Source organism: Delphinapterus leucas, chromosome 11, assembly GCF_059928025.1.
Source record: "Delphinapterus leucas isolate spDelLeu-1000000601 "Yukka" chromosome 11, BTC_Dleu_Yukka2, whole genome shotgun sequence".
In the NCBI taxonomy this organism is placed as follows: domain Eukaryota; kingdom Metazoa; phylum Chordata; class Mammalia; order Artiodactyla; family Monodontidae; genus Delphinapterus; species Delphinapterus leucas.
In genome coordinates this window covers 14,473,220-14,496,900 of record NC_143139.1, presented here as the reverse complement: position 1 = coordinate 14,496,900, position 23,681 = coordinate 14,473,220, and the positions used below count along the sequence as shown (strand labels likewise).

Below are 23,681 nucleotides of genomic sequence, written 5' to 3'. Positions count from 1 at the left end.
GGGAAATACAAATTGGCCATTTCTCCAGAAGCTTCCTTGCCATTAAAGTCAATAATCTTTACCGTGGCCTGACATGCTTTCTCTATTATCTTCCTGTGTCAACCTATTGGACCTCATCTAGTTACAGAATACAAAGCCATTGAGAATGACTGCAGTTTATTCTTGGTGTTAATTTGGATGATGATAAATATTGTAATCATGTGAACACCACCAAATATACTCAAAGCACATCCTTTCTCTCTGTCTCTGTCTCTTTCTGTTTCTTTCTCTCTCTCTTCTCTTTCTCTCTACACCTCCTTCTCTTAGGTCACTACTAATGGAATCTTCTAAGCAATAAAATGGACTATATATAAAATGGAAGGAGAAGATGTGAAAAATTAAGCAAGTGGTCATTGGATTTGGGGGAATCTATAGCACTGCCTCACCAGAAGTTCATGAAGATAATGAAGCTGTTTTTAGGCACTCATTCTCTTCTTCTCCTTTAAAACTTTCCACCTTCTATTGGTCTGTAACTTTTACATTTAATATCTACTGGGTGGGAAAATTTGGACATACTTGCTTTTCAAATTAAAGCTTCATACTCAGTAGCCTCGAGATTTGTGGCAATGTGCTAAACTTTGTTTGTTGCAGTTGTTGCATCTTGAACATAAAAATAGCAATGTATATTTTATAAAATTGGAGGTGTTAAATCAGCTAGCATATTTAAAGCAACTAGTATACTGTACAACAAGCAAAAGCCAGTCAATAAGTGTTTCTTACCTCTTCATCTACTTTTCTTTATTAAAATATATTTTCTTGAAAGGGTCTAATATCAGGAAATTACACTAAAAAGGGAGTTTTGTGAGTGAATTGCTTGTTCTGAGGGCCTTCAAATTTTAAGCTTTATATGTAATAGTAAAGTATCAAATTTATTCTGTATTAAAGTGGATTCTAAAATGTTTAAGCTGGTAGAATTGAGATACAGTTTCTTTCAGTAAGTCTTATCTGTAGGAGGTGATAATACAGTTGACTCTTGAACAATAGCGAGGGTTAGAGGTGACAACCCCTTGTGAAATAAAAAATCCACGTAAAATTTTACAGTTGGCCCTCTGTTTCCAAGCTTCCACATCCATGGATTCAATCAATCATGCATCATGTAGTACTGTAGTATGTATTTATTGAAAAAAATCTGTGTATAAGTGGACCTGAGCAGTTCAAACCTGTGTTGTTCAACTGTCACTCTATTTGAATATTTGGCTCTATTAGTCACAAAAATTCTATCACTATATTATTGTCAATAAAATCATTTAAATATATAATCATGGAAAAAATGAAACATTAGGATTTCCAAATCTTTACCTGGATGTAAATTATCAATGTGTGAAGATCACAGTTTTACCATAAACACAATAATTTTATATCCTATAGAGATTAAGAACCATTAATCTCTATGTCTATTAAAACTTCATAACTAGTTAAGTGCAGTTGTTAAATAATTTCCTTTTATAGTAAAAGCTTTACAATTAACAAGCTAGGCACTGATTCAAGTCATTATCAATTTCCCTGTGATTATTATAGCTTCCATAATAATCTGCATTATATTAACATAGATTAGGCAGCACTTTAAAGTCCAGCATCATTAGCTTTAGTTTCACGAAAAGATGACAAGAAACCAGACTTAATTTCATGGAGTCTCATAGTTGCAGAGTAACACCAAAGCTCTCACACAAAAGATGTAAACAAATAATAATGTATATAATTTTGAATGTGACCCTTTCCTGGTTCTAAAACTATCTTTGGGAGCTTAGTGCATTAATATTTTTTTACAATTGTCTACCTTTCATTTAGATTTCAAAGTTAAACAGAGTAGCACCTAGAAACTCAGGCAGTTACACATCAGACTTAATTAGTTATGATTTATGTTTATTATCCAAAGGATGTACATATAAGAAACACAAAAAGACTCCCAGAAGTAAAGTCCAAGATATAACAGTAATGCATCAGATATATTGTAAATGTAGTTGAATCTAGACAAACAATGACAGTGTAAAACTTAAGAATATTATGTCAGTTGAATAGATAAATGTTCAAAACAGGATTAGAATGCTAGAAAAGAGCATGAATTTTCAGAAGAAGATTAAGTAAAATAATTAACTTTATATATTGTTAAGTTACAAATGTATTTATGATTTTTGCCTTGGGAATTTTCAGCTCTGATTAAGATATGGTACTTAACAGCAGATGAGCATTCCCATCTAGTATAGATAAACATAAATAAAATGCATACAATAAATAAAATAAAATACATCAAATATAGCTAACATACAGAAAAAAATACCTGAAGGAGGGTTGCTGGGGTCAAAAGAACTCGAGAATATTCTGGGAGAAAAAACTTGGAGATGAAAGATGGCTTCTGAAACACTTAACAACCTGTGGGCATTTGCTAAGCCCAGGCATTTGAATAAACTGGAAGTCCATTACAAAATCCAAGAGAAGTTACTGAGAAAGAGCAGAGAAAATCAAAGACTTTGGATTTTTACCTAGTAGGGAAAGCACCCCACAGAGTACATCATATTCTTAGTTAAAAACAAAAAGAAAACAAAAACTTAGAAAGCAATATAAATCAGAGGTAGATTAAACCTTACTAGAACTTCACCCCCTTTAATTTATCATAATCTGGTTGGATTAAGATGATCAGTCACTGCTCTATCTGTACAGTGAAACGAAAGATAGGCTTTTCCCAGATATAGAAAATAACATTTGAAAATATGATATGAAACTCTACAATATTTTAGAGTCATAATATCTGAAATTCAATCAGAAGTTAAAAAGCATGGCAAAAGACAGTATCGTAAGGACAAAAACCAAGAGGAAAACAGAAAATATAAATGGACATCTATGTAATGCAGACAGATGTAGATTCTTTTATTATATATATATTTATCTTTAGGCAAAATGACTCATTAACAGAGTCTAACATTAGATTAGATACAGCAGATGATAGGATTACAGAACTAAATATTATGACAATGGAAGATGTTTGAACATTTGCATAGAGAAAAATTGGGGAAAAAGTGTCAGAGTAAATGTCAGACTCAGAAAGAAGGTCTAACATTAATATTGATGAAGTCCAGGAATAGAGGACATGGAATGTGGGGAAAAATTAATATAAGAACCATTAATATTAGAAAATAGTGGAATACTTCATTCTAGAAAATATTGGAAAAATTAGTTAAAACACCCTCAAGAAGTACTGACAAACTCAATAAATATGAATACAGTAAAAATTACATCTAAGTACATACTGTTAAGACCATTGAAAATCGAAGATTAACAAAATAAAAGCAGACGGAGAAACAGTCACTTGTCCTTCAAAGCAGCAACCATGAAACTGACAGCTGACTTTTTCATGGGTGTGATGGAAGCCAGAGGAAAGTTGAATTAAATCTTCAACATGCTGATAGGAACCACCCTCAACCTAGAAATCTATATAGTGAAAATATTTTTCAAAAGTAAAGGTAAATATTTGCATATGGCATATCTGGTAAAGGGTTAGTATCCAAAATATACAAAGAACTCATACAACTCAGCATTGAAAAAACAACCTGATTACTAAAAATGGGCAAAGGACTCAAATAGACAGTTTTCCAAAGAAGACATACAAGGGGTAGCAGGCACATGAAAAAATGCTCAGTGCTACTAATAATTAGGAAGATGCAAATCAAAACCATAATAATTGAGATATCACTTCATTCTTGTCAGAAAGGCTATTATCAAAAAGACAAAACAATAACAAGAGTTGGCAAGAATGTGGAGAAAAGGGAACTCTCATTCACTATTGCTGAAAATGTAGATTGGTACAGCCACTATGGAAAAACAGTATGGAAATTCCTCAAAAACTTAAAAATAGAACTACTATACAATTTAGCAATTCCACTCCTGGATTTTCTCCAAAGAAAAGGAAAACACTCATTAGAAAAGATACATGCACTCCAATGTTCACAACAGCATTATTTACAATAGTTAAGATATAGAGTTATGGAAGCAACCTAAGTGCCCATCAATAGATGAATGGATAAAGAAGATTTTATATATATATATATATATATATATATACACACACACACATATGGTATATACATATATATCATAAAAAATGAAATATTGCCATTTGCCAAAACATAGATGGACCTAGAGGGTGTTATGCTAAGTGTAGTAAGTCAGACAGAGAAAGACAAATACTGAATGATTTCACTTATATGTAGAATCTAAAAACCAAAAGAAATGAAACATAATTAAATAGGAACAGAGTCATAGATAAAGAAACTAAGCAGATGGTTGCCACAGGGGGAGCGGGGATGAAGGGAGGAGAGAAATAGGGAAAGGAGATTAAGAGGTACAAACTTTCAGTTACAAAATAATTGTGCCACGTGTATGAAATGTACAATGTGGGAAATATAGGCATAGCTAATTAATTAATATGTGGAAAAAATCGGAACTTGCTTTTACAGAGTGATTGTTATTTTAGGAATTTTTCTATGTGGTTGGATATTTTACACATGTAACGATAATCATAGGTATTATAGTAACATAATAGTGAACCACTTGGAATCAACAATGAGGCACTGGGTAGTTAATTTACATATTTTCTGCTTTATCTTTCTCCACGCTTGTCAAAGAACATATTTTCGTCTCCATCTTACATGTGAAGAACTGATACTCAGGGACATATTCAAATGGTTTGACTAGTGAGTGGCAAATTGGACTCAAACTATTCTAACTCCAAGACCTCACATTTTTAAAAGGGTGGTGGATCATGAACCCATAACTAATAATACTGCAGAAAATAGCATAGCCTAAGCTATAGTATCCCTCTATGAACAACATGATCACTTTTTGCAGGTGCAGCTGAAAGCAAAATTAATTTACTTTCCAGGGACTGTATAGGTGGTGAGAGTCCTATCTAAAATTTTTGAGATTCCGATTCAACCATCTGACTAAACTTGATTTCAATCCACTACAACTTTCTCCTCATCAAGCAGAAATAAATTGATTCTGACCAACTGGGTCTTTCCAGGTCCCACTTCTCTTCATCCTCTGTTGTTTTTACCCAGTATCACCTTTACTTTGCTGATAATCTGATCCTGATTTCAGGCTCTTCTTCTGAGCACAAGGACCCATCTTGTTCTATAATCCCCTCTCCATTTGAGTTCTAGGCAGGGTCATTTGGTTGCAAGGAGCAGAGACTCATTCCAGCTGCTTTAATAAACATGTGATTTATAATTAGGAATCACATGGACTGAACCTGGAAGAAGAATTCTTTCAGTAAATGAAACACCTCTGGAGACCAGCTTCATTTCTATTTCTTTCCCAAGAAGTGGTATTGAAGATAGCTTCACTTCAGTCCTCACTAGAGTGACCAACAAGTCTGTGTTCTTGGAAAATATTTTCATTCGTCTTCTGTAAAATACAGATGATAGTAACACCTACTCTATAGGCTTGTGATAATTAAATGATTTTAGTACATCTAAAGCAGTTAAATTTTGACTGGGTCATCATAAACCCTAGGTATGTGTGAACTTTGCTACTGCTTTGCATAGATTTCAAAGTCACTTTTTTCTTCATTTTTTTGTTGATGTGAAATTCACATAAAAGTTACCATTGCAAATTCACATTCACCATTTTAGTAAATTTGTATGCAGTACCTTCAACATGTTATGCAACCACCACCTCTACCTAGTTCTAAACCATTTTTTATCACCCCCAAAAGAAAACTCCATACCTACCGAGCAATCTATCTCCATTCTCAGCTCACTCCAGAGCCATTTTTTAAAAACTGTGGTAAATAAAAAAATTAAAAAAAAAACTGTGGTAAAAATGAGTAACATGGAATTTACCATCTTAACCATTTTTAAGTGTACAGTTCAATGTTAACCGGGTTCACACTGTTGTACAACAAACCTTTAGGAGTTTTTCATCTTATAAAACTGAAACTCTGCACCCATTCACCAACAATTGCCCACACTTACCCCAGTCTTTGGCAGCCACCACTCCACTTATAAGTTTGACTGCTTTAGATACCTTGCACAGGTGGAATCCTACACTATTTGTCCTATTGTGACCAGCTTATTTCCCTTGGCATAATACCCTCTGGGTTCATCAGTGTTGGAGCATCTGGCAGGATTTTCTTCTTCTTTTTAAATTAAGGCTGAATAATATTCTATTGTGTATTTATACCACATTTTCTTTATCCATTCATCTGACAATGGACATTCAGATTGCTACCACTTCTTGGCTACTGTGAATAATGCTACAATGTGCTCACAGCCACTTTTGAGTTTTTACTTTGTCTGCAAGTTCTCATTATTCTTCTCCTCTTACTACACACTTACATATTGTTTCTTTCCAATTCTTAATATCTTTCTCTACCTCACAGGTTTTGCTTATAATACCATTCTTAAGTTAATCATTATTAGTCTGATTTCACAGACTGATATCTGTGATATCTGTGATATTGTGATTTCACAAAATGATATCACAAAGCGTCAAATTTTGGTGGCAGATTTATTACTTTTGTGTATCCGTTATGATGGTTTCAGTAGCAAGATATAGACAAATGCAACTCAAACTGGGATTTGTTCACATGAACAAATATCCAGGAGCAGAAGCTCATGAATGAGGCTTTTCTGTGGATCTCAGCTTTGCCCTCCATTTTCAACTGGCTTCTTTATCATGGTAACAAGATGACTTCTGTCAATTCAGGGCCTAAAGGCTTCCTCCTTCACAGAAAAAGAGAGGACTTCTTTCCTTTATCAACAATAAATCTCGAGTTTTCCTTTGACTGGTTTGAAGTAGAACAAGTATTTATGGCTAAAGTGACCATCTCCACACCTACACTGCAGCTAAGGGGTTTTGGCATACATTGAATGATTTAGCCTAGTCGGGGACGCCCTCTGGAAATTCAGAGCCTCATTAAGAAGACATAAAGGGGAAATGAATGTTGGAGAAGCAACCAAAAACAACCTACTTGCTCGGAATATTTTTCCTCCAACGATAGCTTCCAATGTCCTGTTGCTGTCATCTTGTTAAGTCGGTACAATCATGCTTTCTGAGTTTTCTAGTGGTTCTATCACATCATGCTTTTATTTACGGTCACAGTTCTTCAGGAACTGCGTATTCAGAATGCTCTGACATTATGCAGGACAGAAACACTTTGAGGGTAACTGCAAAATATCATACTCTTATCTTGATATCAGTTATTGTGGCCAAGCACTGAGGCAATTAATAGACTCAGAAACATTGTCTTGACCTGGGGCATTTCTGATACATCCCGAGAGCATCTTTGTAGGAAAGTGAGGATTTTCTTTCTCTCCTGGTTCCCAAACTCAGGTGCATAACTCACCCTTATTTATCTAGGAAGGGAACACATGAGGTTTGCATACAATTCAGAAAAGTGAATGATGCTCTGGTGTGAAAATTAAACTAGTATATCTCCGGATTATATTCACATCTGTGTTCACTCACGCTACCTTGCACTAAATAATAAATACTAAACTTATTGTTATTATTCTTATTTTACAGATCAAGTTACTGGGGCTCTGAGTTATAACTCTTGTTATAAGAAAAAAAAAATCACTTAATTTGTGTTGCAAGAAGTGAAGCAGCGATTAGAACTTCAGTCTTTCGATTTCCAAATCCTCCTGTTGTCTGTTTTAGAGGAATTTCACTCTTGGCAGTCTTCTTTATCATGTTCCAGAAGTGTAATGTTATTTATAGTAATCTATTGTCTTACTTGAGCCTGTAGGTACCATTTGGAAAGGTATTTCTTTACTTCGGATGTTGAAAACTTCTAGAATGTGCTGGCAGTGGACACACTGTCATTGTCAACTATTTTGTCAGGCTCTTTATTTTTTAAATTTTTATTTATTTATTTATTTAACATCTTTATTAGTATAATTGCTTTACAATGGTGTGTTAGTTTCTGCTTTATAACAAAGTGAATCAGCTATACACATACATATATCCCCATGTCTCTTCCCTCCTGCGTCTCCCTCCCTCCCACCCCTCTTATCCCACCCCTCTAGGTGGTCACAAAGCACCGAGCTGATCTCCCTGTGCTATGTGGCTGCTTCCCACCAGCTATCGGTTTTACATTTGGTAATGTATACATGTCCATGCCACTCTCTCACTTTGTCCCAGCTTCCCCTTCTCCTTCCCTGTGTCCTCAAGTCCATTCTCTAGTAGGTCTGCATCTTTATTCCCGTACTGACCCTAGGTTCTTCAGAACCTTTGTTTTTTTTTCAGGCTGTCTTTAATATGTTAGTAGAACACATCAGAAACTAGTTTTTAAATAAAACTAAATAATTGAAAAAATACTACTGTAGAGAACATGTCTTAACGAGCTACTTGCATCCTTCAGTGGGTTAAATTATACGGTAAGCATCAATCACTAGAAAACAATTAATTGCAGAATTTTACTAATAAGAATTTGACGTTAATTTTCCTAACTAGCATTTGAAGCTGGAAAAAATGAACTCCAGTTTTCCTAGTTGCAGTTTCCAACTCTGACATTTTAATTCAATGCCTTCATTCATGAGGGAACAGAATACAGACATGGTATTCTCTGAATGTGAATTGCTCTCCTTGGGCACAGTTTTAAAATCACACTCCATACGAAAGGCTAATTTTCCTGTTGGGAAGTTAGGAGACATTTTGAAAATATTTTCTAGGGGATAGAAATAGTTTTTATACGGTTTTGTTTGTGGCAATTTTGTATAAGATGATTTTGTTGGTGCATGAATATGTGTGTGTGAGCCTCTATTTTTGTGTCTATGCCAGGATTTTATTGTTTCATAAATATTGTATTTCTGATAATCTCAAACCTTAGTTTGCTATTTGTTATACCTAGGAAGCCAAGTCTATCAGACATATTCTGCACTTATGTGACAGTCTTTTTCTTATTTGCTGAGTGGTTCTCTAGCACTCTTGTAGATTCAGTGGCTTCATTCCATTAAAGTACTTGTTTCCCAATTTAAGACAGCAACAGGGAATTAGAAAACTATTTAAATTGGAATGTGCCGGTCTCTTCCAACCTGGATCTAGCCTTACACGAGTGCACACCAGTAAATACAGGGGAAAAAAAAATGTATGCCCACTGGGCAAGATTTAACCTTAACTAGGGAGAATATTAATAAGATGTTCTGAAACATGCACTTACATCTAAATCCTATACAACAGTTATTCTGTATATGCATGTATATGCACGATTCTTTGCCTATTTGAACTGTACTTTCCATATGGCACTCAAATCACTCAGAATTTTTCTATTTAATAACTTAATTCAAAATGTAGCTGAGAATCAGAAGTACAATGAAGAAATCTTTCAAATATATATAAAAAAGTCACAAACTCATGAACAGATTTTGCCTTCCCCTTTAAGCCCACTATTTAGATGATCTCATTGTTGCTGTGTAGCTGCCAGTACTTTGAAGGACAGAGTTGTAAGGGAGCAACACCCCAAATGGTGTCTCTTTGGCATGAGAATTAATGAAGGTGATTTTTTTTTTTTTTTTGCGGTACGCGAGCCTCTCACTGCTGTGGCCTCTCCCGTTGCGGAGCACAGGCTCCAGACGCGCAGGCTCAGCGGCCATGGCTCACGGGCCCAGCTGCTCCGCGGCATGTGGGATCTTCCCGGACCGGGGCACGAACCCGTGTCCCCCGCATCGGCAGGCGGACTCTCAACCACTGCGCCACCAGGGAAGCCCTAGGTTGACTTTTTTTTAAGCCCCAAAAGACTTAGGAAGAAACTTTGACTTTCCCCATATTTGCCAAAAAGAATGTAGACAGATGACCTGTTCCAGGAAGGGAGCTCTCACCATAAATAACTATAGCATGAACTAGGTGTGTAGACAGGGAGGAAACTTGCAAAGTCTTCTTGTTAAAATTCATCTCTTTGGGGCTTATGCCTCTAAAATAGTGTCATGATCTGTAGGATTGGAAGCAATCAGACCTTACTAAAACATTCTAGATTATTTGTTTAAAAGTTTAAAAAATGCCAAAATTTTGCTTCTTCTCTGGTTCCATTAAAATGTGAACAACGATTCATTTTTTGAAGTAGTCGCTGTATAAGAATTTGAAGAACTTGGAAAACAAGCTATTTTCCACAGTCTTAAGCTTAACAGGGATATAACACATTTCAGTATTTCTAATTAAACTGACATAATAGGTGATGATAACATCTGTTTTTTTGTAATAAAACCTATTGATGTGGCTGACCTGAATGTTTCTTATCTGTAAAAGACAACAAATGAAGATAAGTAGAGTTATAAAGGAGGAAAAAAGTCACCACAAAATAGCTAATTCTGTAACTGTAATATTAATTATCTCCTAGAAATAATATTCAAGAAACCTTTATTTAATAAACATTATTAAATATGAATTTTTCAGGGTATTTAGGAGATACTTGAACATAGATATAAAAGGTGCTACAAAAGTTTCTTTTTCTCTCAAAAATATATTCAGGTAAAAATTTATTCTCTTTAAGAGAATTTAACTTTTAATTCACAAGTCAATAAAAATTTTAAGCCATTCGTACTTATTAGAAATTTTAAAAATTTTGCTTTTTTGGTGTTTGTACAATAAAAATAAAAAGCCTCTGTGCATGACTAGACAACACTGTCAATGTTATGTACAATAAGAACAAAGAAGTTACCTTGTGTCTAACCCTTAAAACGTGACCAATAAAGTTACACCAAAAGAGAGAAGTAGGGCTATAGTAAAAAAAAAAAAAAAAAAAATGGTTTGCAACGTTTGACATTACAGCAGAAATTTTTGCAATACAGAAACAAAAGTTTCTTAGAAAGCAGTCTTATTTCTAAGCAGAGGATGGAATCCCTAATCTTCATCAACTTATGCAGTTTGACTCTAAGATGGCGGCCATGTCAACAGATGTGTCGACACAAAAAACGCACTGAGAGCTGGTCCTTTCAAACAGCCCAGAAGTAAATTACCCATGAACAATATAATGCTACTTAACTTGTAATTGTGACAACCAGAACCAAAAATTACATCCAGGCTGGGCAAGCAGCACGTGCGCTTCCTTCTCTGTAATTATGCTGTTTATATTTTCTCATCTTTATCTGCTTTTCTGGCTAAAAGAATTACTCCATTTAGTATTTGTATTCTTTTTATTTCTAGAAGGTCTGCATTTTGTTTGTTTTCCACAGTGTTTAATTTGGTCATAATATTGTCTTATCTTTTGACTTTTTGGGCGGATTGTTGAAAGCAAAACAGTGGTGTGAGTAATTTACGCAAATAATGCATGTGGGAGGTCTGCCACTAGGGGGAGGGCAAATACGGATTTGTGTGACCTGGGGGAAAAGGAAGGGGACGAACATGTATTGAGAATTTACTCTCCCTGGACCTTGTGGCTTGGCATTTATATATATATTACATACAATTATGTAATTCTTACAATAGCTTTGAAGATAGGACTTCTGTATTTAAGGGTAAATAGCCTTTCTGACACCCACAAATGCTGGGATTGGCCCCAGGGAATAGAATTAGAAAGCACCGGAGCCTGAATTTCAACCCAGGCTTACATCCTTGCTCCCCAGTAGAGGGTGCTGATAGTTCCTGATAGTAGAAGGAGGGGTTGAGAAAAATTATGACAACACTGGAAAGAGTTTTCATTATCCCCACCACTTTCTGATACTCCCTTTTCAACACTCCCTTTCCCATTGACACACAGACACAGACACACAAAGGTCACAGATTCTCAGTGTGAGATACACCAGAAATCGCCAGAGGTGGGATCAGGGCATCAAGCTGCATGGCTGACTGACCAGAGGTCTTCTACTGCGGCTCTCCCACCTCCTGCTGGAAATGGAGTAATAATCACTGAAAGTCAGAGTGAAGAAATGTGGTGGTGGAAATGAAGACACACTTTCCTTTCTGCAATTGTGAGAAATGCAGGCATATTTCCTTATAATTGAGGCTCCATTACACTGCACGTTTTTTGTTTGATATATTATTGTTTATAATCTTGCTTTAACAATGCCTATACAGTAGTTTTGGGCTGTTCAAATTGGTATCTTTTCCTAGTTCTTTGGGTGGAAGTCAGTGTTAACTGAGGTATATCAAATAGTGTTATCACCTACTAACAAGGCTTATATATAAAGGTCAATTTTACAGAGCAATGTCCTAAAAATTTCTGTATTAGCATACCAAAGAGTTTTTCTTTTAGTTGTAATGAATGAAAGACATAAGGGTGTATCTGACACCTTATATTTGACATATGATGAATGTCTCAGTTACTAACTTATTTTTCCCTATATTTTACCATGCTATACAAGAACTTTTCTAGCTACTGATTATAACCAGAATTATTTTTATTATACATAAATTACCAAAAAAAAGAACTAATTCAAGTGCCTTTCTTTAGAGTTCAAAAGCAGCCTGACACTTAGATCAGCTACCTGGACATTCAAAGAATGAACAAAAAATTCTGATCTCTTGTTTTTATATACTAAAAACAAAACATCTGCTTTCAGTAAATGCATAGGTGACATTACTTTTATAGAGCATTATTGAGGCAAATGTTTAAAAAATATATTTATAATACAATACTCTTTTTAACTTGTGTAAAGAAAAAATTTAATTAAATACAGAAAAAAATAACGTTCTGCTTTTCTTGTCTTTCTAGACGTCTGGAACATGAATATCAAATTCTATTACAAAAAATGCTAATGAAGTGAAAAATCCCTCTGTAAGTAGAACACACACACAATTTTTCAAAAAGGTAAGTCCTAGCAGATTTCAAGCTCTTATTTCAAACAATATTTAATGCAAAATAATTTCAGTAGAGCAAGATATTTTGAGCAATCTCTGTTATTCACTGTATGTGATTCAATAGACATGGCTTTAGTTCTATAATAGCCCTGATGCTTAAATACAGGGTAACTTTTTAAAAAGAAAATGAATAGCCTTTAAATCAAGTTTATTTTGGAGTTTTATTGCTCTTCTTGTGATAATCACATCCTAATGGTCGTGAAGCCAGGATTGAATGCTGTGGCACATAAAGTAAATTATCTTATCAGCACCTCTTCCACTTCCTTGCGGCCTTTCCTGTGATGTGCAGATGTGAAATGCTAAAGACTGCATTTTCAGGAGTACTTTGTAGCAAGAATTCTGGATGTAATTTGGTTTCTACTGATCATGTGTACTCATGTAAGACTTGAATTCAGAGCTGCCCTAAGTGGAGAGAAGGGCCTAGCATCAATCTGGCTGGGGGAGCAGAGCCTGCAGCCAGCCATTCTGGTAGAGCCTCTTTATCCCTGCATCACAGCAGGCCGTGTGTTCCCCAGTGTCCTCCTTTTGTTTCCTGATTTTGGCAGTCTAGTGGTCAATTCTGTGATGTGATTTTGGAATTATTTAAGGAGGCCCAAACATTGATTTTTGTTAGCATTGAATTCCTTTTAAGTGCCTTTTCTGCAGAAATACCTACAGCCGTTTCTGATAGCTGTGAGCTAGACCCTGACTGATGCTGGTATTTTCACAAAATGATTCAGTGATAAAATGAGAACAAAACAAAGAATTTCTGAAGATGTTTGAAAAAATTACCTGTTAGAATAGAGTATCAGAGAGAGAGAGAGAGGGAGAAGGATGAAGAGATTGAGAGAGAATCCCAATACGTCGTATCTGGGGACAAGCGTGGGACAAGCGTAGAACAAGGGAATTTAAAATGATTTAGGAGACAATTCTTAGACAACTCAAAGACGAGACCAGTTCTACCTCAGTGGCCTCATTTCAGTTACCAGAAAAGCAAACTGTTTGCCGACTTATCATTATGTTTTAAAAGATGACAAAAGCCTTTGTGACTTTCCTCTCTACAGAAGAGTATGAGTATTGTTCTAGTCTTTCGTGGTTTCATAAAGAAACATTTGCAAGAGTATAACTCAAAATTAATGTTCTTCATCTCAGCATCATAGATTTGTGAATTCCCTTATGTGGTCTTTGACACTCTGAAGCTAAATGCAGAATGTTGTGTATGTAGATATGGAAAATTTTCCAGTGAATGATCTTCCAATGGAAATGATCTCCAGATTCTGAAAAGGTCCCATGATTCAAAGGCCAAGAAACAAAAAGGATCCTATAGACCGTACAGGAAAATCACTCTTTCTACATTGTAGTTACACCTCCTATGTGCATAAGAGAATTCCTATGTTCATGTGGTATTGTATTTAATTTTTATCATAATTTTGTGTAAAGCACTCAGGATAATTCTTTGGCTTTTGATGACAGCCCAATGATGAAAATATTTAGCCCTATTCTATGTCCAGTTTAATGTAGGAAACTAAAGGCTTACATTTAGTTTTTAATCATCAGCTTCATATTTGAAATAAAGAATAAAAAGTCATTGGTTTACCCAAATAAACATCTGTCTCAAAATGTTGGAAATTCTATATATTACTTTCTATGATTTGCCATAAGTAACTTGGTTATTTTTTAAAATTTCCAATCAGTACAGTTATCACATGATGGCATGACATGGATGAATCTCATAATGTTGAGTGGAAGCAGAGTACATAGTGTATGACTCCATTTATGTAAGATTCAAAAGGAGACAAGAAAATCTATGATGTTCCTTTTGGAAAGGAGAGAGGTAGTATATTTGGCAGGGATTCAAGGGCATTTCCCTGGCATATCTTTACCTGGCTGTGTTCTCTTTATGATGATTAATTTTATTGCACATTAATGATTTATCTACTCTTTCCTTTTTTTGTGTTATCCTTCAATAAAACATATTTTAGAAATTCCTAAAAAGTTCACCAAACACTATATTTGTATTAACTACTTGGTCAAGCTCTATGGATCCCCCTTTCTTTCACCATATTTTCCTTACTACCTTAAACCCCTCTAATATTCTGCCAGGCATCACCATTTATCTTGAGTTACTTTGGTGGTCACATCCAGTATTCGAAGGGAAGAGGTCCCTTAAGATATTTGCTCTGGGTATTAACTTAAGGAAGCCTATAGGCTTGCTTGTGGCCAGGTGGGAAGTGGGAGGTAACAGTATTCTCATTTGATCTTTCATTTATTTGATCTCTTATTTATTTGTCATTTGATTTTTCATTTGTTTGGTATAATCCTCTTCATTTCCAAGACTCAAAAAATTCTATGAAATAAATTTCATACTCATCTCTTCAGTATTTTATTTGTTACATATCCTAGATTCAGGAAGAGACCTAGTTAGTGAATTTTAGTCTCACATGTTCTACTATTTTATCCACTGAATATGCAAAATTAGAACGCTAGAGGCTACTTCTTTCTGAGAAAACTGCTACTTATAAATGGTATCTATTCTTACAATGAGCTCAAGGTCTAAAAAGCTAAATTTGTCATTTAGGTAAAAAATAGAACCTATAGGAATACACATCCTTTTTGCAATTATTAATGCTTTTTTACAAATCTTTTAAATTTTATAATACATATAAACAGTAATTGATTCTAAGAAGAATTAAAAGAAATACATATATCTAGGTATAAAAAGACCCTTTTAAAATACATTTTTGGAAATAATCTTAAAATCTCAACTACAGTTTAATATACCCTAAATTTTTTCTAAGATGATAGCAATGTAATTTAACCTGTATTTGAATATAGAGAATTTTACCTCTAGGAAGAGTCAACACCTTATATCAAAATCCTATCAAGTCATTTCTCTCCATTTATCTTCTATCCATCATAACCATTCTAGTTACTATTTTTACATGATTAACTGGTGAGTGAGATAAGCTAATTTGCTTTTCCTATCACTACCAATCAGAATAATCAGTAACCTCAAGTAAACTCCAAGGTTCATCATTCTTTTTTATGAAAACGTAATTTTGAGTTCAAGTTAACATGGGAAGCACTGCAACCTATAACCGCCTCTTGAATACTTACAACTCACGTTGGAATATTAAAACTTCCAAGAAGTTTTTCAAAAATAACACTTGACTAACTTTCTTTAAGCATTTTTAAAATGTATCTGCTAGAATTTTGTTTTGTATAACACTTCTTAATATTCTACTTATGTGCTCTGCAGAATATACTTTGAATAACTCTAATATAGATCACTGAGGAATTATTACTCACTTCTGCGATTTCATAAACATTGTGTACTGGGCACAGGGTATAGAGCTTCATGCCATTATGTAGATCCTCATGAACCGTACAAGCTAATGACATGCTTCCTCTATCTTACACCTTTCCTTTCACCTTAAGGCAAAGAAGAAAAAGCTCATTTTTCATAGTATGTGGAAAAGTCTTGCATAAGCCTCCCCAACTCTTAGCAACTATCACCTAAATTTGTGTTATGATTTTGATGGGGTTTCCTCCTTCCTCCAGGTATAAATCCAAGCTTTCCAATGCATATTTAAGTACAAACATTGTAGAATTAAGATATTCATTTTTTCTTATATTTACACTTTTTCTAACATTTCTTCTAGTGGTGAATAGAAAAATGATAAATAGAGTTTGTGGGCAAATATTTAACTACTCACCAGTCAGAAAGAGAAGGAGAAAGTAGAATTAGGAAGAAGATGACGTTGTTCAAAGCATTCCAAATAAAACAATAACCTTCATATTGCCCAACCCAAGGGAATTTATTCACATTATTTTCTGTGGTTATGTAACAATAATGCAAATGGCACTCCCTAGACTTGGGCAATGTGTTGGAAACATTTACAGTCTTTCAAAGGAAATATTATAATTATAATAATTCAAAGGAAACATTCATAATCTTTTGGGATAGTTCAAAGAGGAATTTTATAGAGTGAAGTAGTTAAGGTTATGTACCCAAATCTTGGTACTGAGAGTTGTTGGCTGTTAGAAAAATTCTCTCTGTGGCTCACTTTTCTGATCTGAAACATGATAACAGTAGTGGTGTTTCAATCATTTAATGCTAAGGACAGAACCTGACATAATGAATATTAGTTTTATTAATTTCAAGTGCTTTCTAGTTACTGATGCTTAGAACATATTTGGAATTGTTAGATGATTTGATATCATCACTGCATTATCCTCCATAACTAGAACAGCATCTGGCACAGAGTAAGTAGTCAGTAAATATTTGTTGTATGAATGAATCAATTTTAAAAAGGGGTTTAGTTTACAAATCACCATTAACTTCATTGTAAGAATTATTTTTTGCATTGTTAGCATATGTTAAAAGAGACAAGGAAGGTAGAATTATTGTCAAGGTGAAAAGCAGACTAGGCAGAGAGAAAAGAAAAATAGCCTAGTGGACACTCTTGCCTTGATTCTCTTTATATGGCATCACAGCACATCTCTGAATTGTAGTTCCTCTCTGTCAGCTCTACATAATTATACCTCCTTACCCTGCTTTACAGATTGGTTAAGGGGATAAAATTGATACGGAGTATGAAAGCTCTTTGAAATTATCTAGCTTACACAAATACCAAAATATTATCATAAATAAAGGTAACTAGGCTAAAACAAAAAGTAATTATCTAGATACCAAGTGATCTGTGCCGAACAGAACCACAGTCTTTAACAATTTTCTACTTAACCTAAGTTAGCCTCAGCACAATTTAACTTCATAAGTTGCTTAAGAGAAAAGCCGAGCAGAACTACTTTCTAATTGAAATAGTGATCTTATTTTAAAAGTTGCTTAGCATATTCTGTATTTCAACCCTAATGATTGGATTTTACTCCTTTAATCAAGATAGTGTATTAAAAGAATGACTAAGGTTTTTTTATACTAAGCAAATTATACTAGTAACTAGTTTGTAATTTGTCATTGTGCATGATTCTGATAGTGAAGAAATTTCATTATAGGTAGGTTGAAAAAGCAGAATTCATGTGCATTTGCATGTGTGGATGCAGGTAAATAAATAGTAAAACTCATTGATAACAAAGGTCATTATAATTTGAATAAGATTATATTCTCTCTAGGAGAGATAAAGGGTAATGAAAGACAATTCAGAGCTAGTTTGTTATTACTTCATCAAATACCTCAGCCTCAAGCTGATAAAACTCGCTTGCGTGGCTCCCTTGAGACATTAACGACAACGATGCTGCCAGCCATTTGTAGTGATTTCTAAAATCATTAATATCACTATTTAAATGAGTTTGTGATGGAGGGTAGAGCCAGAGGTGAAACTGCTACATGTACTTTCATAAAACCAGAAGAAGTGAGTTATGGGAGACAATAAAATGAATTGTAGTCAGCCTGGACATATGCAATGAAAAGATAATTTCCCAGTGAAACTAACAAGGGGCCTTAATGACATGTTAATTATATTACTTATAAAAACTCAGAATTAAATAGTAACTTTATTTGCTTAAATCCTATTAACCAAATTTTAAAATAAGCACTTTCTTTTGCAAATACTAATTATGTTGACTCTTTACAGATTACATTCATACTTATTGTCTTTATTGCTCCTTAATATATCAGTTCTTTGTGTATAATCTTCCCTAACCATAGAGCCACAGAGAGTTATTTCTGGAACAGATGATCTCCAGATTATGGTACAAAAGGTGATTTAGCATTTTGTTTTGGTTTAACAGAGTGTCTGTTCAATAAGAGGGTAGGTTGCATTTTGCCACAATTCATCTGGATATGATGCAAAATATCTACAAAGCTTTTAAAGTGCATAAATATATAAATCAATAAATAAATAGTGATGGAACATCCTAGTTTCAAGAAGATATGTAAGATTTGACATATTGTCTTGCATCTGACAGATACCACTTTGAAAATTGTTATTTTAAATTCCAAACCTTAATGTCATGGTAGCTTTTTGCACCCAATTTGCTTCCTGTTGGTTATTAATTGTGACTGTAACTCAATAGAACACATCCTTTTAAAGAGAGGAATTTTTGAGGAGGAGCAAAATCCTAGTTTTTTGAAAAATATGAGGGTTGTTGATGGAAAAATGAATAAGGATATCTACAAGGTAAAATATTCTTTCAGAAGAGAAATTTTTACTGATATAACTTGTTTCACTGAAAAAATTCAGTCACATGACAATAGGTAGAGCTGTTTAACTTTTTACATATTGCCTCTATGAAATAAAAGCTAATTATAAGTTAGAATACTCTAGATATCTTATAAAGCATAGACCTTATCATATAGTTACCAACACATATTTTATCATCTCATAGTTTTTATTTTATTTTTTAATTGCACATAAAAAATTAAATTACCATGGCCCTAGCAAAATCATCTGCCCTTGCATAGACTGCTCTTGGATGGAGTTGCTTGTGGATCCACAGAGGGATCTATTAAGTAGTAGCATTTGACAGTTTGCCTTTTTGGGTAAAATTTAGCCTCACTGAGTGAACACTTGGTTATGCTGTCTCCTCTGCCTGCTTCTTGCCTTGTCATTCTTCCAGCTTCTGTGGTTGGCAGCAGCTTTTCAACTACATATATGTGAGTTCTATTCACAGATGGTCATCTCTTCTTGACAATTTTCTCAGCTGTGGTTCCCTGCCCCAGTAGGGAGTCCTTAACCTTGCTCCTATCTGTGCTTTAGTCTGATTACCTGTTGTATCCTCAGCCTGTTTATCTTGTTCTCAACCTTTAGTCTCAATAAAATACATTGTTTACCGGATTCCAGCTCTGATTTGCTGGCTCTGACAGCTGACTCACTGGGCAGCTGATACCTAGACATTACTGCAGAACTTTGCAGCCCGCCTTCCCTCACCCCATACATGTTCGGTCCAGACAGGCTCCTGATTATCCTATGCTTCTCTCTAGCTTCCCACTTCAAAGAGCTAACATCAAAGTTGTCTGGTGTTTGTGTCCAAGAAACTCTACCAGAGTTACCTTACAATTACTTCCACACACATTTCATGCTTTATCTATTTTTTGCGGTTCCATCATCAGAGAACACATCCGATAGTTTTCCCCATCTCTGTGGCTTCATTGTTTTGCATTTATTCTTCTGCATAACATTTACTGTCTAGTTGTTTTCTCCTTGTTTTTCTCCACCCTTCTCAATTGATGGTTATTTTGCTTCCTAAATACTTCCGGAAATTATTTCTCCTCTACAGCCCTATTTACTATTCCCGCCATTCGGGTCCTTACCATTTCTCATTTGGATTGTTTCAGAGGCTCCTTACTAGTGTTCCTGGCCTCAGCTTTACTCCTTTGAAAGCCATCTTCCAACCAGGTGCCAGATTAATCTTTCTAAATGGTTTACCTGACCTTATTAATATTTTTAAACATCTTTCAAAGGCTTCTTACTATTTGCAGGAAAAAAAATAGGAGATACTCTTAAGTTACAGTGACCTTACAATTTATTGTTCAAATTAGCACATGTGAGTAAAAGGGAATATTATTTCTAGTTGTGTCAGTGCAAACAAAATCTGGTCCAATGGAAGTATATGGCTGCTCAGGTTAAGATGCTTTCTATAGTCTGTTATCTGACTTCTGCTCCAGTCTCAACTTTTCTGATCCCAATCTCAAAATTTGCATCCAGGTTCTATATCTGCCTCTCTTATTCCACATCTCAAAGTCTTTTCATGCTGTCTCATCTGTCTGGTCTACCACCCATCACCCATCCTTTACCTGGTTAATGCCTACTTGTTCTTTGCTACTCAGTTTAGGGGCCACCTCCTCTAGGAAGCTTTCCTTGACTCCCTCAGGGTATGGTCTCAAATAATATATATATATATATCTGCCAGAGCACTTATTATATTGCTGTCTAATATTTTTTGCCCATTTATTGTGCTAAACTTTAAAGAAACTTAAGGAAAGATAATTTTATTTTTTATTTTATTTATTTATTTATTTTTGCGGTGCGCGGGCAATTTTGCGGTACGTGGCTACAATGTTGTGGCCTTTCCTGTTGTGGAGCACAGGCTCTGGACACGCAGGCTCAGCGGCCATGGCTTACGGGCCTAGCCGCTCCGCGGCATGTGGGATCTTCCCGGACCAGGGCACGAACCCGTGTACCCTGCATCGGCAGGCGGACTGTCAACCACTGCGCCACCAGGGAAGCCCTATTTTTTATTTCTGTAAACTTAGATAAAAATTAGTAGTAATAACAGAGGTAGTAGTAGTAGTAGTAGTAGTATTTATGGATATATATGTAATACTTATTGATATGAAAAAATACCATACTTGAAGTCAGAAAACTTACAGCCTTTTGGAGAGACAGATAGATAATAAAGCAGTATATATTAATAGAGAGAATATTCTAAAGAAATCAGGGAAGGCTTAAGAAAATAGGTGGAATCTGGACCTTACCTTTAGGTTGAGCAGGAATTTGGTAGGTGGAATAAGTAGAGGAAGGCATCAATCCATGCGTCCTTTACTCAAAGGATGACGAGGAACTTCACTTGACCAAATCATCAAAATCAATCGTGGTCATCAATGAGGTTAAACTCTTCAGGTTTTATTCTATGCCAATTTTCTGAAAATTAATGAATAATAATGCCCTCTCCTCCCCCAAGAGCAATTTGCTTAAAAACAAACAAACAAACAAAAAAACAATTTGTCAAATATTTCAATGGGAGGAAAGATTGAGTCACAAAAAACTTGTCGGAACTTGGGAATATTATATGTACTACATTTCCTGTCTTAAGAGTTAGGAAAAAGAGAGGAGTTGCAGGGAATGGATACCATTTTTTCTTGTATGTCTTTTTATATCCATCATGTGCACAGAGAAACACATACACACTTAGATTCCTGCATAATAAAATCAAACTTGGCTTGTCAATATACCAGATGGAAGTTTGGTCTGCACATGATTATTCACATGTCTAAGACAACTTAAAATTGCATTGTGCATATAGAATATTGAGCATATTATGTGTTTAGATATCTGATACATGGAACGTGTTTTTGTTTTTCTCTGTTGTGATGTTTTTTGAATCAGTACAAATTATACACCACTGGCACTTTAAAACAACTATCCTAATTGCTATGTCTTTTAAAATTGTAGGATTTATATACTATAAATAAATAGAGAACACGAAGTTTTATCAATTTGGTAGAAATTTGCAGAATCACGCAATAGGAAAGACACAGACTAGATTTAAAATGTGTTAAAAGAAAGAAATTCATCACCTTTTATAAAACCTTGACATTTGTGACATGTGCAACTCTTGAAATAGAAAAATAGAAAGAATAGACACAAAAGTATCTATCCAAAAATACTGCACTGGACTTTTAACATGAATTGGCACAAGCATGACATTTTATAAATATTTTTAAAAGTCTGTAAAAATATTTTTGAGGCATAAATTGTTTGGTTATCTGGCTTTTGTGAATTGAGTCTGCATCCAGATAATATGTATTTATTTCTACTTTTTATTACAGCAAAAACGATAGTTTGTGCATAGTAGATGATCACAGAAGTTTTTAAAAATTTTGTTTAGTCAATTACCTTATTAATTACATGAAAACAAAATATTTGCCTATTTCAAATATTATGCCAGCTCTTCTGCTAGTTTCTGGAAGAACAAATATGCAGGACTCCTGGTTAATATATTGAGGGAGCAAATAATATTGTAGAAATTTAGGATATTTTTCTAAGACAAACTAAACCAATTAATACAATGGCTTCAATAAAAATGTAGCGAGTCATCTATTTGTTTATACTATTACCAAGTAACTGGTTGCTACCATATTTGTAAGGTCATTAGATGGTGTATGTATTGTGTAAGCATATTATGTTTTAAAGATCTGGTCTTACATCATTTGTAGATTTCAGTTGTAGTATCTTTCAGATTTTTGATGGATGTTAATAAAAAAAAAATCGGTAAAAGATTTGACCAGATATTTCACCAAATAACATATATGGATGACAATAAGCACATGAAAAGATGCTGAGAATCATTAGTCATTAAGAGAGTGCAAATGAAAGCCACAATGAGATATCATTTCACACCTAATACAATGTCAAAAATTAAAAATAATTACTATATCAAGAGTTTTCAAAAATGTAGAGAAACTGGAACTCTTATACATGGTTGATGGAATGTAAAATTGTACAACCACTTTGGAAAACAATTTGATAGTTTGTTACAACTTTAAACATACATGTACCCTAAGATGTGGCCTTTTCACTACTAGGTATTTACCTTGAAAAATAAAAATGTATGTATAAAGAAATACTTGTACACAAATATTCATAGAAGCTTTATTTCTAACTGAAAACCACTCAAATATTTATCAGCAGTGAATGAATTTTTTAAAATGTGGTAAACCCACATAATGGACAATTATCTAGCAATAAAAAAACCAGCTATTTATATTCAAAATCAGACACATAGATCAACGGAACAAAATAGAGAGCTCAGAAATGAACCCACATTTATATGGGCAATTAATCTACAGCAAAGGAGGCAAAAATAAATTGATACAACGGGGAAAAGACAACTTCTTCAATACATGGTGTTGGGAAAACTGAAAAGCTACAGGAAAAAAAACAACAACAACAACTGGACTACTCACTCATGCCATGAACAAAAATAAATTCAAAATGGATTAAAGACTAAAATGTAAGACCTGAAACCATAAAACCTCCAGAAGAAAACATAGGCAGTATACCCTTTGACATTGGTCTTAGTATATTTTTTTGGATATGTCTCTTCAGGCAAGGGGAACAAAAGCAAAAATAAACAAATGGGACTACATCAAACTAAAAAGCTTTTGCACGGTGAAGGAAACTATCAATAAAATG

The 23,681-nt window shown here is 34.4% G+C and overlaps 1 pseudogene; it reads right to left on the bottom strand.

The window, feature by feature from the left end:
• The window catches only part of LOC111176559 (uncharacterized), a 34,011-nt pseudogene extending 14,308 nt beyond the window's left edge, over positions 1–19,703 (bottom strand).
• Positions 19,704–23,681: the final 3,978 nt, after the last annotated feature.